A 24473-nucleotide genomic window follows, 5' to 3' on the forward strand; every position below is an offset into this window, starting at 1 on the left:
GTGTATGAAATTATATAACCCTAAAAGTAACTGTCATAATTCTGATTTATTTGTAAATTATCTCCCCATCAGAATTCATTTATGATTCTTTATGCAAAAGTGCTACAAAACTTGTCTGCTTATATTCCTGTCTTTCGTAAAACTTAACAGTGATTACTATCCAGGGGAGACTTGCAGTAAAATAGTCTTTGAGTGGAAATAAATTTGTTTATTTTTTTAAGATTTAACTCTGCTTTATATACTAAATTCTGTAATTTTGATTTTTCCCCTCATTCAACAAATGTTTATTGAGTCTGTACCGTGTGCTGGGAACACGTTAATATTCTATTCTTCGTAAAGCAATTTTTTCACAGAATTACAAAAAACAAGATCACAGAATTTCACAGATGGGAGGTGCCTCGGGTTACTCATTCAACACACCGATTTTAGAGAAGATGAGGGGATTTCGCAAGAGATTGCAAAAGTAAGTTTGCAAAAATAGTGTGGAGCCTAAGGGAAATTAGCGGGTTGGTGCCGCGATGGGACTGACCCCCAGATCTCTTGACTTCGGTGCCAGGACTTCCCCTGTCATGAGTGACTTCTTAGAATTTCTAGGATGTTTGTAGACAAGAAGGCCATCAGAGCGTGCCATGTACTGCGCCTGGAAACGGTTACTGGTTATTTCTGGTCACAGTGCCTCTACTTCAACAGAAGAGAGATAAATCCGCACGAAGAATGTTTATGATCACAGCCGAGAAACTTGAAATTGCGTGCACGCGTTGATTCAATAATTCTACTTTTAGGGGTGTATCCTAGGGAAATAATGAGAGATACACACAAAGATTCATGTGCAAGTTTATTATTGCAGGCCTTTTATCAAAATGTCCCACCGTAAGTTATGTGACACCTATCCAGTAGAAAACAATGCAGTTTCAAAGGATGTGGGGTCGTGGGGCAAAATTCACTTAGTATAATGTTAAGTTTTGAAAAGGTACATTGCCTACAGTCTAATTTCAGTTTAATAAAATGAAATTGGATGTGCAAGGTGGTACCTTTCGGTCTGAAAAAAGTAGACCAAACTTGTAAGTGTGATTATAACCACACTGATGAGTTGGGTCTGTTTTTTGAGTAATAGAATTACCAGTGTTTTTAATTTTCTTCTTTTATTTTTTCTGCATATCTAATTTTATAAAACAAACACATATGCACGTATAAAAGTAGAGGGAAAAGAAATGTTATCTTAAGAATACCTTCTATTCAAGGTACACTGGCCAGTGGCCAAGCTGAACAGCCACCCACAAGAAAACAAATTTGAGTTAAGTGAAGCCATGATACCCCTCTATTTCAAACTTTTGGATGGTCTCTTCATGGCTGGTCTGCTGTAAGGCTGTCTTTCCTATCTGGATAGAAACGGGGGCAGGGGGCACCCACAGAACCATAAAGCCTCCAAGAAGATAACCCTTGGCAGCCTGGCCACGTGGTCCCTGCAGGCAGCTGTGCCCTTCCTGCTCCACACGCTCTCCGCCTGCCCACCCTGGCCTTGAGACCACGAGGCTAATCCCATCATGCCCTTGCATACCTGGTTATGACCCCAGGTCCTCCCATGCCACCCTGACTCTCACCCCTATGCATCTCTGTGCATCCCCTAATCTGACCCAATCTCCCGTGCTCCTTCATGACTCCAGACGCTTCTACTGCAGCCTGGGAAAGGCTGTTTGGTCAGTGGCAGCATGCCCTACATTGGCCACCTCTTCTTTGAGCGTCTCCTTCACTTTTGTTCTTTAACTGAAGCCTGACTGTCCCCTGGAGCCATCCTTTAGTTGAGAGGGACTGGTGTTTTCTTTTAATTTTTTTGAATACTTATTTTTGAGAGAGAGACAAAGCACACGCAGGGGAGGGGCAGAGAGAGAGAGGAAGACAGAATCTGAAGCAGGCTCCAGGCTCCAAGCTGTCAGCACAGAACCTAACACGAGGCTCAAACCCACTAACCGTGAGATCATGACCTGAGCCAAAGTCGGACACTTAACTGACTGAGCCACCCAGGCGCCCCAGAGAGGGGCTGTTTTCTCATTCTCTACCACCGGCTGGAGGGTGAGTTACCTCTGTGTTTCTCACTGTGGCTTGTGAAACATTGTCGCCCTCCACCCCCTCCCCTCCAAAATACCAATTCCGGTGGAGTTCAGCCATCAACATGTACCCTGTCTTGGGAATATATTTCTTTAATGCGCGGCATTGTTAGTTTCAAACCCGATGGCATGACAACGCTTCTAAAACACGTACATCGAGTGAACCCACACATGAGGCCTCCCCACGCTGTAGGTCCCAGAGTTAGTGCCACCGTACATCAAGTTGTGCCATCGTAGCCGGGGTAAAATGAAACCAATCACACTGTTGAAATGGTTGAAAGAGGAAAGGGTTTAATGCAGAGCAGACTGCCCCACTGACTACTGTGTCCCAGAGGATTCAGAAAGGAAATGAGCGGCTGTCCCATCAGGAGTGAGCCAAAGAGAGAGCCCTGGGGACCTCGGCCCCCGCAGTTCCCGATGGCCCAGGCACACAGCAGACCCTCCACACATGCTTATCAGCTGACTCAACAATGGATTTCAGTGCCACTCCACACAATTTAAACTAGTTTAGCCTACAAATTCCTAAAGGCTGACATTTCCCGTTCACTAATTCACAACTTAGCAGGTCATGTGATCTTTGTGTGCAACTAGTTTACTTCAAGACTGGACTGGGTAGGGTCTGTCCCAAAGAATAGAAAACAGATGGACTTAAGAGCTAAGAAATGATTGTTTACTTATAACTCCCAAATTAAAGTCTAAAGCAAAAGCACACCCTGATCATATGGTACTTTCATCCGATTGGATGACTGTCTCCATCTCTTATGTGTCTCCTCCTCTCCTTTATTTATCTGGCTACCTGGGCACACGGAACCAAGAACATTGCCACTCGTTCTCTCTACAGTACTTGCTGTCCTCCAGCAAATACTTATCAAGTGAGCTTCATGTGGCAGGTGCTATGGGAAGTGTCAGGGATGTGACAATAAATAAAACTGATTATGTCCCTGACCTGTTTACCTTTTACCACAGTGGCAGATAAGTGCCTCACAATATTTTGATTCTATTTCTTATTTTTTTAACTAATTAATTTATTTTGAGAGAGAGAGTGTGTGTGCATGTGTTTGTGTTGTGTTTGTGTGTGTGTGTGTGTGTGTGTGTGTGTGTGAGAGAGAGAGAGAGAGAGAGAGAGAGAGAGAGAGAGAGAGAGAGAGAATCCCAAGCAGGCTCCATACTTTCAGAACAGAGCCCAAAGTGGGGTTCAATCTCATGAACTATGAGATCATGCCTTGAGCCGAAATCAAGAGTTGGATGCTTAACTGACTGAGCACCCAGGAGCCCCTATTTTGATTCTATTTCATCCTGTTCCATTTTAATAGATTTAGAGTTACATTAAAAAGTGATAAAAACCATTTTAACAATAACTGAACATTAACAAAGTAGTTTTACACCCAGTATCTTATTTGACGCTCAAAAAAAGTCCCATGGAGTAGGAAAGGGGAGGCTAGTTTTACTGACACCATTTTACAGATGACACAGGCAAAGCATTGAACAGAATGATATTAGCTGGAGTCATTCCGAGGGTACATAGAAACTGAAACACACATCGGGTGGGGGGCATGGCAAGTGGGAAAGGGAGAAGACAGGGGTTAGCATCTGCTAGAGAAAATACAGTCCAGACGCACTGCCTGCCATCACCCTTCAAAATTTCTTAGACTGGTTTGTTAGTTGATTTGTTTGTTTGACTTTTACAGGACTCATGCCATTGTCACATGCTATTGACCTCCATGCCTGAACATCTTGCCTTGGAAGGTCTGTTGACCAAAGCTACCTTTGATCATCCTTTTTTAATATTTCGTTTTATTTTTTTTAATTTTAGAGAGACAGAGAGAGAGCACAAACGAGGGAGGGGCAGAAGAGAGGGAGAGACAGAGAGAGATTCCCAAACAGCCTTCACATTAGCCCACCACCCTGCAATCATGACCTGAGTGGAAATCAAGACTCAGACGCTCAACCGACAGAGCCCCCGTATGGGCCCCTACCTTTGATCACCCTAAACAGATATCCTCTCGCTGACTTTTGGTGGGAGACCCCTGGTAGGGTGTAATCCATCAGCTTTACAAGCAGAGAACAGCATGTTTGTCCAGACAAGTTTGCCAACATCCTCTGAGTTTACGCTCCTTGAATACAGGCACTGTGTCTTCCTTCTATTAACTCCCACCAGAAGCTTCTAAAAGCACCAAACAAGTGATTACTGAAGAGGTCTCTTTAAGATCAAATCACCATAATTGAATACAAAAATATATTTTCATTTGGAAATGATGCCAAAGCTCTGAAAACTAGACATCCAAAATAGAAGGAAGAAATCTTATAAAACTCAATCTGCAGGGCTGGTTGTATTTATGTGTGTATCTTTCATGTTGCAGGGCAGATGGCCTAGTCCTGGACCGTCCAGCTGAGTGCTATTATTCAAGAGAACGTGCATGCACTGTGTTACCAGAGAAGTCAGGGAGGGGAAATTTCTATTAGATTATCTAGTCTGAGCAGCCCCTTCTGCAAAGTTCTTTTTGTCTGTTGTCAAAGTGGCTGTGTTTGTATCTCTTTGTGGTTTTTAAATTCTAAAGAAATTTAAAAAAATAATATAAAGGAAAGCAAAGGAACGTCAACTTGGTTAAGGTAAGCGTGTGCAAAAGTGGGGCATCTCTTCCATTCCTGTATAGATTTGGGGTGTAAAAACATCAGTCAGTCGGAACCCAGGTTAGTCTTGAATGTTTCTTGCTTACCTTGACTATTTAAACTTTCTAAGTTGGTTCTTTTCTGTTCTTCATCTTTTTTTAAAAAAAAAAAAGTAGAGTATTTTTAGATTAAAGAAATAACATATTTTGTGAACAGGTGGGGAGCTAGAAAATTCCAGTCACCAGGTGTCACACTATCAAACAGCAGGTGTAAAAAGTGGAAAAATAACATTCTAGGGTATCTGGGGAAAATTCCAAGAAAGACCAGACAGTTATTATCCTAACCCCTGGCAGCCATTTCGCTTTGCAACTTAACTACAAAGAAAATATGACTATTAAAAAGATATATGCTAATTAGGAGCACCTTCTAATCCAAACCCAGGGAGAAGCATATAGAGAGCAGAGTAGAAGCACACAGTGCCTGTTTCCAGCGTCCCCAGCTTTTTTCTAAGGTTATTCTCAGAGGCAGGGCCCGTCCATCGTTTACTCGCCTGTGGAAAGACTTCCAGTCTCAGATAGAATGTTTTCACTTCCAGAAACTGTCCTTGGTTCCAGTCAATTCACCAACACTGTTTCAGGTAGTAAGGGATCGGCAACAATGAAAATAGACACTGGCCTCATATTACTGAGCGTCTAATGAAAAGATAGACAACACACATTCAACAAACATTCATTGAGTGCCTACTGTGGGCCAGGCCCTATTCCCGTGATACACATTAACATGGTACATATCAAAACCAGGTACTGAGGAGGGAAAAGAGGAGTTGTAGTGTGTGTGTGTGTGTGTGTGTGTGTGTGTGTGTGTGTGTGAATTTATGCAAGTTACAAGCACATAAGCAGTATCACAATTGTTCATAAATTGGATTCGAGTTATTAAAAAATAATAACAAATGACATTTCAATCATAATTTACAGTCTACGAAGCACCTTCACATCAGGATATTATCGGATGCTCAAAGAAGTCCCTTTGGATGGGGAGGACAGCTAGTTTTAATGACTTCTTTTTTTTAAATTTTTTAAATTTATTTTTGAGACAGAGAGAGAGGAACACAAGCAGACGAGGAGCAGAGAGAGGGAGACATAGAATCCGAAGCAGGATGTAGGGTCTGAGCTGTCAGCATAGAGACTGACATGGGGCTCAAACTCTCAAACTGTGACATCATGACCTGAGCCAAAGTCGGACACTTAACCAACTGAGGTGCCCCTTAATGACTTCTTTGTACAGATGACAAATGCAAAGAATCAGTAACTGGCATAAAGCTATAAACACATGACCTGGAAGGTACAGCAAATTCAGCAAGGGGCTGCCTCTAGGGAGGGAGGAAAGATGAGGCATGAGGTGGGCAAAAGGAACCCAGGTGACTTGAAGTTTGTCGGCAACGTTCCATTTCTTCTATTTAAATGAAATCTGAAGCTGAAGGGGCAAAAAGTGAACTTCAGTTAATTCTTGGTGATGAGTAAACAGTTCCTCTAGGTGATACTGCTTTTCTGCATTTTGAAAAAAAAATCTTTCAAATAACAAAGAAGGAAAAAACTATGACAAAAAGGGAATTGATAGCATTTTAAGAATGCTTACACTTCCCTCCCTGTTGTCACCATGTACTGCAAGAATTAAATGTCATCGAGAAGTGGAGTTTGTAGCCTGCATTAGTATTGGTGATTAGCATCTAATAAGCTGTCTTTTCTTTTTGTTTTCTTTTTCATTTCCTTTCCTTTGCTTTTCCCCTTCTTTGTCCCTACATTCAGCAAATACATTACTCTGATTTATATAACCATTACAGCAAGTAGTTTACAGGTCTTGTAATCCTGATTGTAATCTTGAGCATCCTGAATGCAGGTCTCCTGTCTCAGTCACCCCTGTATATTCAAGGACTGGCACCATGATTTGTTAACAGGTATGTAATAAATGTTTGTTGCAAAATACACACACACACACACACACACACACACACTCACACACCACAAAAACCGCCAGTAGGGATCAAGCTCACCATATCTTTTAAGTGTGGCTGTCTTAATTATAAGTCCTCCCAAACTTGTAAGCAACATTGCGTGGCATTATAGTTGGAGAAAAACGAAGACTTGGTATTGATTTTTTCCCCTGATCCGAAGAGAGTGCAGGTGTTTAAGCATTTATGAAATTGATTGCCTCCCCCTAGCAGCCAATTGATAATACGTTTAAGCTTTGGAGTGAGGCTGTAAAAGGTTTGATTATATTAACAATACTAATAGTCATGGGTTCATAAATCTTAAGAGAAGGGATGCATATGTCACATACACTGCATGAAAAAGTTGTCCTTTTATCATGGATAACTCACTATTGTGTGGAGACCTAGTTGATCAGCTCTTCCATTATTTGAATAAGTATCTGATGTCTTGTTTTCTTTCAAGAAGGCAGGTGCAGGATGAAGCAGGAAGCCTGCCAAGAAAGATGATAAATTACCATTTGGTGCCTGCGACCAGAGCCCTATGATTGCAGGCTGCCAGGAATTAAGAGGAAAGTAACCAGAAACTAGGAGGGAAATGACTTCTGACTACAACTCCAGAGGTGTTTACTTTCTGTCTTCATGATCTTTGTGGTATTTCAAGGGTCTCTGTTAGCTTTGTAACCTGCAAATGAAGGGCTGTTTTAAAACAATCATACGCTACCACAAAATGCTATGTTACACCTGCCAAAGTCAAATAAAAAATCAGAGTTGAGAGAGAACCGGTCAGTGAAAGCAAATAAATGTCCTAAGTAGGCAAATGACAGGGTAAAGCGAAGGTGAAGTGTGGCTGGAGCTTTGTTTGAGAGCAAGCATCTGGGCTGGCCTCGGGGGAAGCCTCTGGTGTGGCTGCTCCCACCAGTTGCACTGAAGAGGGGCACACTCATTTTGTGTTTCATCTTCCGAAACTCAGAAAAAAATTAAGAACAGTAAGTAGCAATCGCAATCATGGTCTTCGGAATCAGTCTGCTCCATTCGCATCTGTCCGCCCACAGGTTATCTTTTCTGTTATCCTATGACAAGTTTATAAACCAGTTTTTAATATTCATGCAATGACTATTGGAATCACCATGGGCAATGGCTGTTCTTCGTTGGTAAAATTCAACAAGGATTTATTGAGCCTCTAAAAAGTGCCTGGCGCTCAGCTGGGTGCTGGAGATACATGGACAGAAGACCCAGAACTTCCCCTGAAGTAATGGTGTGGTGGGGGAGAGACAAAGTCAATGCAATATGCTCAGCACGGTTGTAATGGTACCAGGGTGTCATGGGAAAGCACGGAAGTTGTACCTTGGGAACCAAGTGAGCTCAGGAAAGGGCTCCCAAGAGTGGTGACGTTCAGACGTCCCCTGGCAAAGGGTGGAGGAGGGGAGGTCCTCTGGGTGCTGGGGAAAGAATGAGCTAGAGATGTCGACATGAACAGCATAACCCTTTTTAGCATCTCAGCTTTATGTCTGCAGCTCAGGATAAAAGTGTGGATGGTGAGCTACGAAATGAGAGCTTCTCAGGGTTTCATGACAAAGGATTCTGGATTTCAGACTAAGGACTTTAGACTTTATACTGAAATTAAGAAGAAGTCCCTAAAGGATTTGAGCATAGGAGCCATGTGGCCCATAAGCATTTGGCAGCAAATATTTATAATATAATATGGTGGGCACTGTGAGAGAAACACGATCGAAGTACTATGCAAACATAAAAAAGCAGCTCTTTGCCCTGGGGGTGGAGAGAGGTAGGGCAAAGTAGTTACACTTCAGATGGGTTTTAGTGGACCAGTAGGAGTATACCAGACACAAAGGGAATGGAAAGCATTTCCAGTAGATTGGGGTGGGGGTGTTGGGGAAAGATTAAGAGAGAGAGAGAGAGAGAGAAAGGGAGGGAGGGAGGGAAGGAGAAAAGGAAGGAAGGAGGGAGGGAGGAAGAGAGGAAGGAAGAAAGGAAGGAAGAAGGAAAGAAGGAGGTGGGGAGAGAGAGAGGGAAGGAAGGAAGGAAGGAAGAAGGAAAGAAGGAGGTGGGGAGAGAGGGAGGGAGGGAAGGAAGGAAGGAAGGAAGGAAGGAAGGAAGGAAGGAAAGAAGGAAGGAAGGAAGGAAGGAAGGAAGGAAGGAAGGAAGGAAGGAAAGGAAAATTTCTAGAGAGCTGTGAAAAACTAAAGAAACCTCCGATTAGATTATGATTCTTGGTTTTCTGTTCTCAATAATCTTACAAAATTTAGGTCTTAAAAATGAAAGCAAAATCCCAAACATGTCGGCTTGATACGTAAAAGGAGCTGTAACCAGTACTCACTTTATTCAAACTGAGCCTATTGCTTTAGTTACAGCAGTAGCAAAAGTGAGATCATTTTGACAGTTTCCTGGAGTAGGGTAGGAAAGAATTGTGAAATAGAGGACAAAAGCAAGAACCCAGAAATGTGGATCCTATTGTTTCCTCTGCTGGGGACAAAGCAATAATTCTGTAAGTGTTTGTTTTTTTCTCAGCTCTAAATTAGCCAGAGGGTACCTTGTTGTGTGTCACAAAGGGCTGTGTAACTTTCACCAGCCCCAGTGGCCTCCCCTGCAGAGGGGGAGGGAGGGCGTTGGAAATACTCCTCTCCGCTGGAGGGCTCTGCACCTACCCTCGGGGTCTGCACTCGAAGTTGGAAATCACTTGTTACTACATTGAGTACACTAATAGCCTAACCACAGCAACCAGACAAACAAGCCACTTTGAAATCATCGTCCTTGGGAAAATACAATGTTCAGATGCAACTTTCACACAGCGCTGAGACTGACTGTGTGTGGCAGCCCTAGAGAGTGGCTTTGAATCTGAGGGAGAGCAGGAAAGTGAATCACAGAGGAGCAGAGACCCATCCTCTGTGATCCTGGGTCTGCCTCTGTGCCACTTGTGGGACTCAGCAAGACACTCCATTTGAGTCTTAGTTTACTCTTCTGTGAAATGGAGACACTGATGCCTATTTCCCTGGGTTTTTATGAGGAGATAAAGAACTATGACCAGCATTTTAGAGACTGTGGAGTAAATAGAAACTCTGGGTGGATGACGGTGAGGCTGGATTGCTCACACCACGATGAGTAAGAACGAGGGCACTAGCCATCGAAGGAGTCAGTCACTCTGAGCCAGTCTTCGCCACTGGCAGGCTTCAACTGACACTTCCTTCCAGGAGGTTCCTTTAATGGTCTCACTTATTTCTGCCATGTTGCTAGCTTTTGATTATTATTTCAGAAATAAACACAGCACTGATGTTGGCCACACTGCTATGACCAACATAATTTTGGCTCCACCACCAACTCTGTGATGTTGGGCGCATCTCTGAACTGTCCTGGCACATTTTCTCATCTATGAAATGAAAGATGAGCACTCTTTAATTTCATGTCTGTCCATCTGTCAACTTTACCAGTATACAGAACGCGGTGACTAAAGCCCTAAGAGGTGAGAATAAAGAGGTGGTGTGAAATTGGATGACTAAATTAAGCATGACGTTAGCGCCATGGAAGAGGAACACGCTGTCCTGGGCCGTAACATTGACCGTGACTGTGTTATTTCTCCTTCTTCAGCACTGACTCAACGGTGTTGACCTTAAAGAGACACTCATGCAGTCTGCTGAGCTGAACATGTTTAGAACGAGTAAGGAAATGACCAGAACACTCAGTGCCTACTATGTGCCCAGCACTGTGTGAAATCTCTGCACCCTCCCCACGGCCCCCCTGAGCCAAATGACCAAGGATCACAGCGATTTCACACCTTGATAACTGGGAAGCGGCTAATCGGTGATGGTACCAGGGGTCTGCCTCCGATGCTTATGCACCAGTCATTAGGTTGAATTGCCCCGGTGGGAAAACTGGATTTCATTTACTACATTTTACATAAAGAGCACTTTTGTTTTCTTTCATTTTTTTCTTTTTTTTTTTAAATGTATTTATTTAAATCCAAGTTAGTCAACATAGTGTCATAATGGTTTCAGGAGTAGAACCCGGTGATTCATCACTTACATACAACACCCAGTGCTCATCCCAACAAGTGTCCTCCTTAATGCCCATCACCCTTTTAGCCCATCTCCCCCATACCCCTCCAACAACCCCCAGTTTGTTCTCTGTATTTAAGGGTCTCTTATGATTTGCCTCCCTCTCTGTTCTTATCTTGTTTTTCCTTCCCTTCCCCTATGTTCATCTGTTGTGTTTCTTAAATTCCACATATGAGTGAAATCATGTATTTGTCTTTCTCTGACTGATGTATTTCACTTAGCATAATACCTCTAGCTCCATGTTTTTGCAAATGGCAAGATCTCATTCTTTTTGATCGCCGAGTAACATTGCATTGTGCCGAGTATGTGTGTGTGTGTGTGTATATATATATATATATACACACACACACACACCACACCTTCCTTATCCATTCATCAGCCAGTGAACATGTGGAAAGAGCACTCTTCTTTTCTTTTTTTTTTCAATATATGAAATTTATTGTCAAATTGGTTTCCATACAACACCCAGTGCTCATCCCAAAAGGTGTCCTCCTCAATACCCATCACCCACCCTCCCCGCCCTCCCACCCCCCCCTCAACCCTCAGTTTGTTCTCAGGTTTTAAGAGTCTCTTATGCTTTGGCTGTCTCCCACTATAACCTCTTTTTTTTTTTTCCTTCCCCTCCCCCATGGGTTTCTGTTAAGTTTCTCAGGATCCACATAAGAATGAAACCATATGGTATCTGTCTTTCTCTGTATGGCTTATTTCACTTAGCATCATACTCTCCAGTTCCATCCACGTTGCTACAAAGGGCCATATTTCATTCTTTCTCATTGCCACGTAGTACTCCATTGTGTATATAAACCACAATTTCTTTATCCATTCATCAGTTGATGGCCATTTAGGCTCTTTCCACAATTTGGCTATTGTTGAGAGTGCTGCTATAAACATTGGGGTACAAGTGCCCCTATGCATCAGCACTCCTGTATCCCTTGGGTAAATTCCTAGCAGTGCTATTGCTGGGTCATAGGGTAGGTCTAGTTTTAATTTTCTGAGGAATCTCCACACTGCTTTCCAGAGCGACTGCACCAATTTGCATTCCCACCAACAGGAGCACTCTTCTTTTCTAATGAACAACTTGGGACACATACTGGGGGGACTGCAGTGGTTTCTGTTTCCTACAGAAAGTAGGCTCGTAGAAAGCAGCGTAAGATCAAAACGAGATAGAACTCTCCACTTGGAACTGTTGGTCTCTTTCTTTAGAGAGAATTTAGGGACCGGTCCATCTGAACCTTTCCTTACACCCAGGAGAAAATAGCCTCGGACACGCGGCTGGTGAGAGGCAGAACCACTCAGGCCTCCTGACTGGCCTGGGACCTGCCTTTCTCTGTTTCTTGACTGTCACCCAAGCGTACTTTCTGCTCACTATTTGATCACGCTTTCCGCTTCCACAAAATCACAAGTTCATCATACTCACACATGAAGTCGAGTTTTGCTCACTTGTTCCAGCTTATTCTTAAGCTCCCCGTGTGTTCCCTGTTAGACACAAAGCAGAAGAGTATTTTTAATGCAGGTTGTTTTCTTTCTTACATCTTAACACCTGCTGATGTTTAGCTGTCAGGATATTAGTCACTCTTTCTATGCTGGCGTGACTCAGTATCGGAGCATCTGACAGCTCAAACTCATGTTTCCAGCCTGGATCCTCCAGGGACCCAGCGGGTGAAGCCTTTTTAACCTTTTAGCCACTGAGGTTAAAAAAAAAAAAAGGTAATAAAAGAATAAGAATGTGTTGCATGTACATAATTTACTACCTAGTGAAACGATAAATAAAATGTTGATGGCTGTAACGATTGCTTTTAGGAATTATTTTAAAAGCAGACACATCATTGAATATTGGCCACGTCCTGCCGTAATGGAGGGCGGGAAACCTCTGGGGACACGTCTCCGTGTCGTCATTTTAGCTTCACCACTTCTGTTGTCTTCGGCACATCACTGAACTCTCCTGGCGCATGTTCTCATCGATTAAATCAAAGGTCTGGATTCTTCATCTATTTAAATAAGCTTCATGCTAGCAAAGAGCCCAATGATGGGCTTGAACTCACAACCCTGAGGTCAAGACCTGAGCTGAGATCGAGAGTCCGAACTTAACTGACTGAGCCACCCAGGCGCCCCAGGTCTAGACTCTTTAATTCCTAATTTCATGACTGGAAAATCTGTCAAGTTTGTTAATATGCAGGATGCTGTGTCTAAAGGTCTAAGGAGTGGGGCGCCTGGGTGGCTCAGGCGGTTAAGCGGCCGACTTTGGCTCAGGTCATGATCTCACGGTCCGTGAGTTTGAGCCCCGCGTCCGGCTCTGTGCTGACAGCTCAGAGCCTAGAGCCTGCTTTGATTCTGTGTCTCCCTCTCTCTGACCGTCCCCCATTCATGCTCTCTCTCTGTCTCAAAAATAAATAAACGTTAACAAAAAAATTTAAATTAATAAATAAATAAATAAATAAATAATAAAGGTCTAAGGAGTAAGAATAAGAAGGTGGTATGGGAATAGGACCAGTAAATGAAAAAACCAGAAACTGGGGAAAAGTAAAAGAGAAGAGGGGAAGGGGGTGGAGGCAGAGGCAGAGGGAGGGTGTGGGAAGGAAAAGAATAGAAGCCCCAGTGTATACTTGATTTCTGAATTGGTCTGAGGCAGCATTGACATGTCCACAGTTTCAGAATTGACACACTTGTGCAATGTCTCCCGATACTGGTTCTTTTACTTTCTAGTTAAAGTCCAAGAAGGGAAAGCAGAATTGTTAAGTACTCAGTGTGCTGTCTAGGGTCAAGAAAAATCCTCCCAAGAGCATCCCTATGCCCTCCCCTGCTTCCCCATTTTGTCCCCTTTCCAGATTCACAACAGGGTATTACCGAGGCCTTATTCGGGGACAGAAATCATTCCGAGTGCTTTACATGCATTCCTCCATTTAATCCTAGCAACAACCCTAGGACGTAGGTACTGTTAGTAACTCTGTTTTACAGACCGGGAATTTGAGACACAGAGAGGTTGAGTAGCATACCCAAGGCCACACAGCTGTCAAATAGTAGAGCAGGGTTCAAAGTCAGACAGTGTGGCTGCGGTGTCTGTGCTCGCAAATGTATACGTGGCTGTCTGGAATCAGACCCTCTTGGGCCCTCACATATGAGATGGTTAACCTCGGGTGCATCTTTAAACCAAGACTCATCTGGGCATAGAAACAGGTATTGGTTCGAGCATCTGGGTGGTTCAGTCAATTAAGCGTCCAATTTCGGCTCAGGTCATGATATCGCACGCAGTTCGTGCGTTCAAGCTCCACGTTGGGCTCTCTGCTGACAGCACAGAGCCCATTTCAGATCCTCTGTCGCCCTCTCTCTCTCTGTCCCTCCCCTGCTCATGCACATCCTCTCTCTGTCTCTCTCAAAAATAAGTAAACATTAAAAGAAATAGGTATTTGTTTGTCTGAGGTTTGTCAGTGTATGTGTGTGTGTGTGTGTGTGCACGCATGCACACTGTGTAAAACCATATTTTCATATGTATTGAATAAATGAATCCTTCTCAAGTTTTAGCATTTGCTACTGGGAAAAAAAGCCCCAGAAATACAGCTTGTTCAGATTTAATAAGCAGAAGTTTCCAGCTGTTATTTTTTCGAGCTAGCCAAACACTCCATGCTCAATTTGAAATTTGTTTCCTTTAGTTTCCAAGGTCCTGACTGATATGCCAGAATCGAAGTCTCTTTCCTCCCGATATCTTAACTACTTGGTTCTATGTACAGTTAGGACATTTCAGAGTTTCCTTTTGTGAGAAAAGAGACAACATTTGGAGAAAAAAATCACTCCTTTTTTTCTCATCTATGGCTTATTTAAAAGACTTAAGTGAATGCCTTACCTAAGTTCAGCTGAATTTTAATCCTTAATTACCAATTCTGCATTTTCATTGGTGTATCCTATATCTCCATTTTCCTATGACTGGCTTCTGGAAACGAAGACCCTTATTTCTGGGAATAATTCATCTAGAAACATTGGGATAATAATTTGATTGAAAATAAATTCACTGAAAATTAAAAATCATTTAAGATGAAAGAAAAAAAGTTGATGGAATTAGGGGAAAAAGATATAATAGTTATCTTTTATACTGTAAAAGAATATCATGAAAAACCTTACGCCAATAATTTTGAAATCTATATTAAACGCATTAATTTTTGGAAAAAATGTAAAAAGTCTGTACTGACACCAGAAGAAACAGAAACCTTGAATGCCCCACCTATTAAAGATAATGAAATCATATGCATAAAATCCTTTCTCTCCCCTCAAAATAAAGTTCTAGCATTCAATTTATTATATCACATGTCATTTAGCTTCTGGAAAATGAAAGTAAAAAAATAAATAACTCTTTGCAGTGCCTGGGTGGCTCAGTCAATTAAGTGTCCAACTTTTGATATCTGTTCAGGGCATGATCTCACAGTTTGTGAGTTCGAGTTCATTGTCGGGCTCCACACTGACAGTGCAGAGCCTGAATGGGATTCACTTCTCTCTCTTTCTGCCCTTCCCCTGCTTGCGTGTGCATGCTCGTGCGCGTGTGTGCACACACACACACACTCTCTCTCTCTCTCTCAAAATAAATAAATAAATTTAAAAAAAATAAACTTAAAAAAACTTTCTTACTATAATTATGAAAATCATTTTTATCTTGCAGACTCCTTGAAAGGGTTACAGGGACCACTAGAAGCTTTCCGACCATACTGGACAACCAGTGATAAATAAACACATCTGACCCTGATCAGGATAATTTTTAACTCTTTTAAGGGATACAACAAAGGCCTGAATAAGATGGAAAATAAATCATTTTCATGGGTAGATTGACAACATTGTTTAAAGTAAATTTCTGTCTCAAAATTGCTCAATGAATACCAAAAATTCCAGCAAGATTTTTGGGGTGGGGGGTGAAGTGGGTGAGGGAATTTAGTGAACTCATTCAAAAATGAAAATATTAAAATAGAGGTACACAAATAACAAATTTTTAAGGAGAGCAAAAAAATTTTGTAAGACCATGTAGTTTTATTGAAAACTACTAATTTTTATGTTAAAGTGCTTTGTTCTCATCTTATCAGAATGTAATTCTACAAAGTTGTGAAACTAAGAGTAAATGATAAAAGATATTGACTGAAGGGGTTGCTATGGAACAACAGTATTTAAATTACAGTGTCATTACCACCAGCCTTGGCCTCCAAAGACAGAAATTGAACAGTGGGAGCAGGAATTCTCTAGTGCAGTACCATTGGGATGGATAAGATAAAATGGTTTTCCAGTTTAAACATTTCTTCTTTTACAGGGAGCCTGGGTGGCTCAGTTGGTTAAGCGTCCAACTCTTGATTTCGGCTCAGGTCATGATCTCACGGTTTGTGAGTCTGAGCCCCATGTTGGGCCCTGCACTGACAGCATGGAACCTGCTTGAATTTTCTCTCTCCCTCTCTCTCTGCCCTCTCCCCACTTGTTTGCACATGCCCGTCCTCTCTCTCTCTCTGTCTCTCTCAAAAATAAAATAAAATAAAAAATAAAATAAAATAAAATAAAATAAACTTTAAAAACTAAATAAACATTTCTTCTTCGAAAAAGTCATGTAATATTAGAGACAGGGCATCAGAACATGACTCTGATCTCCTCAGGTTTCTGACTCAAACAAAGCTGTGAAATCCAGTCACATCCCTCAGCTGAGGGCGTGGGACACCCAACTGGCTCCACTCAGTAGATGCTGGAGAGGACCCACACGGCTTAAGCAGTACTCCATCAACAGTATGACCTGATGAAGAGGGAATTCTCATTGGAATTCCGGAAGGTTTGCATTGGCTCAGCAAGCATTCACTTTAAAGGCCTTTCTTTAGCTGTTCCATGGGTCCCTCCAAAGTGACCCCACTCAATGGACACACGGGGGAAATAATCTCTCAGAAAAGTTGGTTCAGTTCATCTTCAGATGTATCAGCAAATGAGGGGACAGTTTTCCTCCTGATCACCAGGGCCAGCTCCCACATGTGAGACTCCCCTTGGCTCTGATGGACATCACCACTTGCCCAAGAATTGACTTGAATTCAGTGTTGTCTTTCACCAGGAGTCTTAAAATGTATCAATACTGCATCAACTAATTTGTGTAACATACTTAAGATAATATTTATTCATTGAAAGACCAAACATATTTCTATGCAAGATCACTTTTCAAGAGCAAACCACAACTTTTAATTACACTAGCAAAGTTCATAACTATAATTGTTGTCTTTTATCGTTGCCAGAAAAGAAAAGAAAATAGGCCAAACCATTTTCATTTTGTCTTTCGTTCTTACAGATTTGAGTTTGAAAGCCATAGGGTCAGGTGTTGATTATTACCCCTGTGTAACCCAGACATCCACGTGGGATGTGCTATTATGTGCTATTCCAATCCCTAGCAAAATGTAAATCTCAGCCCCTCTTTACTTTCCCAGACAGAATCCACTGCCCAAAAGTACAAGTGATTGATAGAGATTTTACTCAAGATTGTAATGAAAAACAGTAAAATCTTTGACATCATACATTCCACAGGAGAGCACAACCTCAAAAATAACTGACTTGTCTTTTCTCCTAGGACCCCCACCTGCTCTCCCAAATAGATATTCTACATTGTTTTGCTCAACACCCTGCCCAGTCTTCATACCTTGCTTTCCTTCTTCTCACTTTCTAGGATTCCCCACCCCCACCCCACCTCCCCCCCCCAGTATAGCCCTGTCTTAAACTGGGAAAATGAGTTGCATCCCATGCCTTCCAAACTTTTATATTCTTTGCCTGGGTGCTGGGCAAGCAAGAAGCTCTCTGGTGATCACAACCCACTTCCTAGGAAAACAAGGAGGATTCTAAATAATAGCTCAATGCAATTATAACAGTAACATCAACAATAACCTTACTCAATAGAGTCTCAATGAAAAGTAAATAATGGTTGGCCATTTCCACTGATTCACCCTTTCTGCTACCAGTAGCTGCTCTGCCCAAGATCTTGCTGTACTGAGGGCAACACCAATATGCTGAGGTATGTAAAGCAGTGAGGAAAATACAAAACAAAAATCTTAACTTGGTCATTACTTTCTAGAAGCTTATTTGTTGACGAAAGTTTATACTCTTGAAAGGTTGCTGTACATAATGCTCACCCATTCAAATATTTTTATGCCTCTATTCTGATCCAGAAGCTTAAATCTTAAGGATTTTAATATTCATCTCTTAACAAAAGTCATACCTGCTATTTTTATTACTGTCATATACAGCACTCTGCCATGTTGGAAATATCTGATTTGTTAACTTACTGCCTTCAGAGGGATCAACTAACCCGGGCTCATGTAGATTATAGAAAATCCATTTAAGAGTCAAAAGGTTATAAATGTAGCACCATTAATTGTTATTTAGGGTGTTTGTTTTTGCCTGTATTAGTCAGGGTTCTCCAGAAAAACAACGAACAGGGTGCATGTGTGCACACTCGTGTGTGTGTGTATAATATCTATCTATCTATCTATCTATCTATCTATCTATCTATCATCTATCTATCATCTATGTATCTGTTGCAGCTTCATTCTGTAGGCAGTCTGCTAGCAGAGTCCCCTCCTTCTCTGGGGAGGTCAGTCTTTTCCTTATAGCCCTCGATCGATTGGATGAAGCCCATTTGCATTATGGAGGGTGTTATGGTCCAAATGCTCATGTCCCTCCAAAATTCATATGTTGAAATCCTAACCTCCAATGTGATGGTGCTGTGGGGGAGGGCTTTTCTTGGGACGGTGATTGGTCATCACAGTGGCGCTCTCATGAATGGGATTAGTGCCCTCATAAAAGTCCAAGGAGGTTGCTGGATATAAAATCAACCAAAGCATCAATAACTTAATACCAGCAAAAACACACGAATGATACTCATCTCTCAAAGAGGTGGGCCATCACTCCCCATCTTTGATGTTTGGGCTGCGCATAGCAACTTCCTTCCAAAGAGGACAGTATGGAAAGGTAATAAAAAGAGTGACTTTACAGGGGAGGAACCTGACAGTGATTTCTCTCACCTTCTTTCTGCCATGTGGGGACCCAGCAAGAAGATGGCCCAGATGCAACCCAGAGAAGGGCCCTCACTAGAACTTGACCATTGGTGGCACCTTGATCATAGACTTCCAGCCTCCAGAACTGTGAGAAATAAATTTCTGTTGCTTACAAGCCACCCAGTATACTTTGTTATAGCAGCCTGAACTAAGATAGAGTATAATCCACTTTGTTCAAAGTCTATTGATTTAAATGTTAATCTCATGTAAAAAATACCTTTAAATCAATATCTAGATGTTTGACCCAATATCTGGGTACCATGGCCTAGCCAAGTTAATACATAAAATTAATCATTATGTTAACAAATGTAAAAGTGGGAAATATTTTCTATGGGAAGCCTCAGAAGCATTTTTGATTATTGATTGGATCTTTTTACGATAAAGGAAAATGGGGGCGCCTGGATAACTCAGTCTGTTGAACATCCGACTTTGGTTCAGGTCATGATCTCACAGTTGGTAAGTTCAAGCCCTGCGTTGGGCTCTGTGCCGACAGCTCAGAGCCTGGAGCCTGCTTTGGATTCTGTGTCTCCCTCTTTCTCTGCTTCTCCTCTACTCGTGCTCTCTTTCTCCCAAAAATAAATAAACATTTAAAAAATTTTAAATGGTAAATGAAATTGAAAATAGCTATTTTCAAGATATACTTCTAGAAATCATTTTTTCCCCTCCACTGGACAAAAACAGGCTTTAAAAAAATCATCTCTTTTATTCTCCACTAAGAAAAAAGAGGAAGCAAAAACAGTCCAAGTGGTAATATCACAGACGAAGCATTATGGGATTTGCAAAAATGAAGCCTGCACCGTCATCTGGAAGGAAGGCAAAGGGAGCACTGGAGGGAGTTTTGGGGACGCTGGATGGCTTGTCTCTGCTCACCCACTTGGCTCTGGCTGGGCACGTTGTATCTGTCATCAGCATGAGTGAGATGCCCCATGACCTCTTGGTACGTACTGATTCAAAACAGCAGGCAAAGACAGGTAGACGAGACAAACCCCTCTTTGGCTGTTCACATTAGCAACATGGACATTTCACAAAGGCTCTATGTGGGGAAGACACCCTGGGGAGGAGGGTCTGATGACACCTCATGACAATGGTTTTCAAGTTATTCCATAGAAACACCTTTATTATCAGAGGCAAATGACGTGTGCGTGAGTGAGTGCACAGACCCATACACGGACACCAGGAGGCAGAGCCCAAAGGATCTTGGCCCAAAACGAAAATGTCTTTGAAGTCTTCCATTTGGGCTTTAAAATGTCATATGAATGTTTCATTTTTTTTCCCTATTCTTTTTAATGTAATACAAAACAACATCTCAAACTGACGTCTGAAATTGACAAGGTTCCCCAGCATTTCATCCTGTGCCTTGGCGTGTCACCATCATAATCTGTGGGCATGGAGTGAGGTGCTGACAGAGAACACAAGAGTCAGTGGCTGTTACCAACAGAATCTGTCCACTTGTTCGTGTCCTCAACCGCCATCTGGCTTATCACCCTCAGTAGAAAATCAACATTCTCAAAAGCAAGTCCAAAGCCCTCATGGTCTGGTCCCCATCAGTGTGTCCAGCCTCATCTCTGACCACAGTCTCCTCACTCTCCGTGTCCTAGACAAACTGGCCTCACACATGCTAGTTTATCTCCTCTCCATTCTTGGACCAGCTAATGTCCTTCCTGAAATGTTCTTCCCTTTAACCTTGTTTCCCTTTAACTTCTTGTTTCAACCCCCTGAAGAAGTCAATTTTCTCTGAAGCCAACAGCATTGTGTGTCTCCCACCCACTGGTGCTGAGCTCCTTCAGGAGAAAGGTAATGTCTGCTCTGTACCAGTCTGTTTCTCGTGCCTCACACCTTCCTTGACATGTAGTAGCTGCTCAATAAATGCTTTATAAATGACAGAATGAATGAGCTAGGAAATCGTTCGTCTTCTTTCAGGTCCAGTAAACTAAAGCCAAGAGAGAATAAGTAACTTGCAAGAATTTTCAAATGCAACGCATATTTTCTTAAAAGTCCATTCTAATTATTAGGATGGAAACAAAAAAAGTTAGCCTGGAACCTTTGTGCCAACTTCATCTAAGGCACAATTTAGGTAACTTTGGGGATAAAGAAGAAATTTGAGTGGCAGAGTCGCATCTAAACCTTGGGACAGCGGCACCTGGGTGACTCAGTCAGTTAAGCATCTAACTCTTGATTTCAGCTCAGGTCATAATCTCAAAGTTCGTGAGTTTGAGCCCCATGTCAGGCTCTGCGCTGACAGTGCAGAGCCTGCTTGGGAATCTCTGTCTCCCTTTCTCTCTCTCTGTCCCTCCCCCATTCGTGTTCTCTCTCCCTCTCTCTCTCTCAAAAATAAATAACATTAAAAAAAGAAAGAAAAAAAAACTTGTGACAGAGTATATGAATCTTTCCTGAGTTCTGACCCCTGAGTGGTCGTAATCAAAGCTGTCCCCTGAGAACATTAAATGACATGGCAAGGGCTTCTTACCTTTCCAAAATTTCAAAACTGCTGTAGATATAAATAACTATTTGGAGTTTGTGTTTTTTATTCCATCATGCCTATTTGGATGCATAGGGAAACAGAATGTTTTGCTCACGAGCATCATCATCTTTTGACCATGATCTTGTACTGGCTTGAGACAAATCTGAAGGAAAGGGTAGAGTGAACTAAAATTGAAGCATAGAGCATTCATTCAGTAATCATTCCACTGGCTTTCTGGAGATCCACCTGCCGCCTAGAGATGCAAGGAGAAGTGACCAACACTCCCCAACACAGGTGGCTCAGGGCTTTATGGGGAACATGGGCATCATCACAGAGGCGCTAACCATCTGTGATTTGGGTCTGGTTCCTGAGCCCTCTCCATCTATTTCCTCACCTGCAAGTGACAGCACCTACCTCTTAGAATTGCTGTGGGATTAAAAAGATAATGGCCATAAAAGGCTTAGCAATACCTGGCCACAATGATTCACGTCCAATGGAATGCTTTTGCTTATAAGGGGCAGAAAACCCGACTAGTGGTGGCTGAAATCATGTAAACGCTTGTAATTCTGTTGACAAGAAGTCTGGAGGTGGGCTGCCCATCACCTGTTTAGCAATAACAGGGACATTATCCAGCATCTCTGGAACTCTCTTGACCTGCCTATCCAGAGTAAAGATGGCTGCCGCTGCCCTGAACTGGGACTTCTCACATGCCTCTCCTTTAACAACGATGAGTAGACCTTTCCTGAGCAGCCCAACAGATTTCTTTTATGCTCCACTGGTCAGAGGTGTGGATAAAGTGCTTAGCACATACTAAGTAATCAGTACACTTCAGCCATTCATCATTATCAGTATTATTATTACTATTACTTTGGAATAAAGAGGCAAACCATCTGTAGTTTCTCTTTATGATTAAGACTCAACTTCTAGATGTTTGCCCCTCTTTTCTGAGGTCTGACATAGAGAAGAAAAATAAATGGATCCACAAGTATGGGAGTGAATTGGAATAAAATCAAGTATTCTATGGGATAGCAAGTAGGAAGGGTGGTGCCGAATAAATGGACGTAGTTAAAACAGGATGGAGAAGGTAGAGTCGAGGGAGGTGGACAAAGCTGGAGAATGCACAGAATCATAGAAAATCAGCTCTGAAAGTCCTTCTCATTTTTCAGATGAGGAACCCAGGGCCCAGAGAAGTGAAAAAACTTATTCAAGGTAATACAGAATTTAAATTAGAAATCAGGTCTCCTAAAGCTGAGGCTTAAAAAAAAAATGTAATGAAAAGGCGTTCTCGGGGTAACAGAGAAAAAAATACCTAAAACAGACTCAAATTATTTGTGGGATCAATTGCTGTCAATCTGCCATATTTTTATCCCTCTACCCTGACCCAGGAGGGGTTAATAAGCAGAAGTTTTCTGACTGTTAACAACAGAGAATTCCAAAGTTTCTTCGGTTAGTTGAGTGACACAAAAGCCCAGGGGACATAACTTGCTTTCAAAAGACTTCCTAATCTATAGCGTGTGCTTTAATGACAAACTGGACTTTTGATTCCTTGCCCCTGGTAACAAAGAGGAATCTTGAATTCAGTACTCAAATAGGTGGTCTGGGTTCCAATCATGGCTTGTTTTCCCTTGAAAAAGTCCAGTCTCTTTGTCCCTCTGGAAAGAGAAACAGCCACTCAAATCATAATCCAATGATATTTAATAGTATATATTGGCTTTGTTTCCTGAGTTAGCAATTTGTCCATGGTCTGGATACATATACAATAGATGAGAAGTAAGTGATGTGTCAAATGCTATCTCAACATGAATACATAAATATCTGATCATTTTTTGGATCCTAAAAATGATGGGATAAACTTGAATATCAGAGAGAGACAAAACACAAAGAGGCACATCAGAGGCAATGGCAGCCAGAGCTAAATCCTTAGTAATAATAATGATAGCTAATACAGGATCAACACCTTCCACGTGTCAGATATTCTGCTAAGACTTTGATGTGCATTGTCTATCGAGTTTAATCTTCAGGATGACCCTATAAGGTGGGGACGGCTTTTGACGACCCCACCTGGTAGATGAGGCAACTGAAGTTCAGAGGGCATCACCCAAGTGGAAATGATAGGCCAGGATTTAAGTATATCCAATTCTATACCGTAGAAACCAGACTTCAGTAGCTTAAGCAAATGAGTATAATCTTCCTACATAAGTAGAAGTCCAAGGGTAGAGAATTCAGGGCTCACACTCCAGCTCAGTTTCCTTCTAGCTTTCAGCTGTACCATCCTTAGCTTGTGGCTCTTGTCCTCGGGGTCAGGAGATGGATGGCTGCTCCATCTCTGGGTATCGCATCTGTCATGAAGCAAGAGGGAGAAAAGCAAGGGACAAAGGACATGCCGGCTGAATCTGTTCCCTTTTCCTCAGGAAAATGGTGGTCTTTCCAGGAGACTTCTGTTTCTAACGAATTGACCAGAACAGGTTAACACAACTACTCTAGCTACAAGGAAATGCGGAGATGAGAATACTTTTAACCTAGCGTATTGTTGCCCTAAATAAAACTGGGGTTCTGTTACTAAGAAGCAGAGAATGAATATTGGGTAGACAATTAGCAGTGCCTGTCACAAATCCGGATGGCTATTGAATACTAAAGCTCAATAAATACATGTGTACATAACCTCTGTGCCAGCACAAAAATCAGATATTCTGTCCCCACCCCAAAAATGTTTGAGGCCAACTTGTCACTTGAGTGATCGTTTTTGTTACACTGCCTCTTCTGAAAACCCAGCCCCGGAGTACAGAGGAAGGGGGCCTGAACGGTGTCCAGCCCTATAATCGCCACTTGCCTCCCATACCCTTTGTCAATGCAGTAAATGACCATCAAGCCTTCTGCTCCCTGATGACCAAACACCGAAAATAATTTTCTTTGAGAAGACTTTGTTCTACCTAATTTGTGAGTAAAATTTCCTAAGGGCAGCAGTGAAAAGCCTAAGATAATGAGGAAGTCTTCAAACTCAGGGGAACGGATGAGCCCTGCTCTCAGAGTTACCATACACCATTAATCAATTGTTACTAGGCAGAGTCACGGAGCCCAGATAGAGGTCAGCAGATCACATGACCCACGGCCTGCCAAACGGCCAGTGTCCTGCTGCTCCAACGAAAGCAGGAGTGACTTTGTAACTATTCCCGCTTCGCGGAATTCACAACCCACACTGAT

General features: G+C 42.2%; 1 long non-coding RNA gene across 2 annotated transcripts; it reads right to left on the minus strand.

Moving 5' to 3' along the window:
- Positions 1-299: 299 nt before the first annotated feature.
- LOC122225007 lies at positions 300-12248 on the minus strand. 2 transcript variants are annotated; one of them, XR_006205062.1, is made up of 3 exons: positions 12187-12248; positions 7093-7193; positions 300-791 (listed from the first exon to the last, which is right to left on the minus strand). It is a non-coding gene; the product is annotated as an uncharacterized LOC122225007 (long non-coding RNA). The 2 variants fall into 2 exon arrangements; XR_006205063.1 differs by lacking the exon at positions 300-791 and adding an exon at positions 5298-5407.
- Between the last annotated feature and the right edge of the window lie 12225 nt (positions 12249-24473).

Source organism: Panthera leo, chromosome B4 (genome assembly GCF_018350215.1).
Source record: "Panthera leo isolate Ple1 chromosome B4, P.leo_Ple1_pat1.1, whole genome shotgun sequence".
Taxonomy (NCBI): Eukaryota; Metazoa; Chordata; class Mammalia; order Carnivora; family Felidae; genus Panthera; species Panthera leo.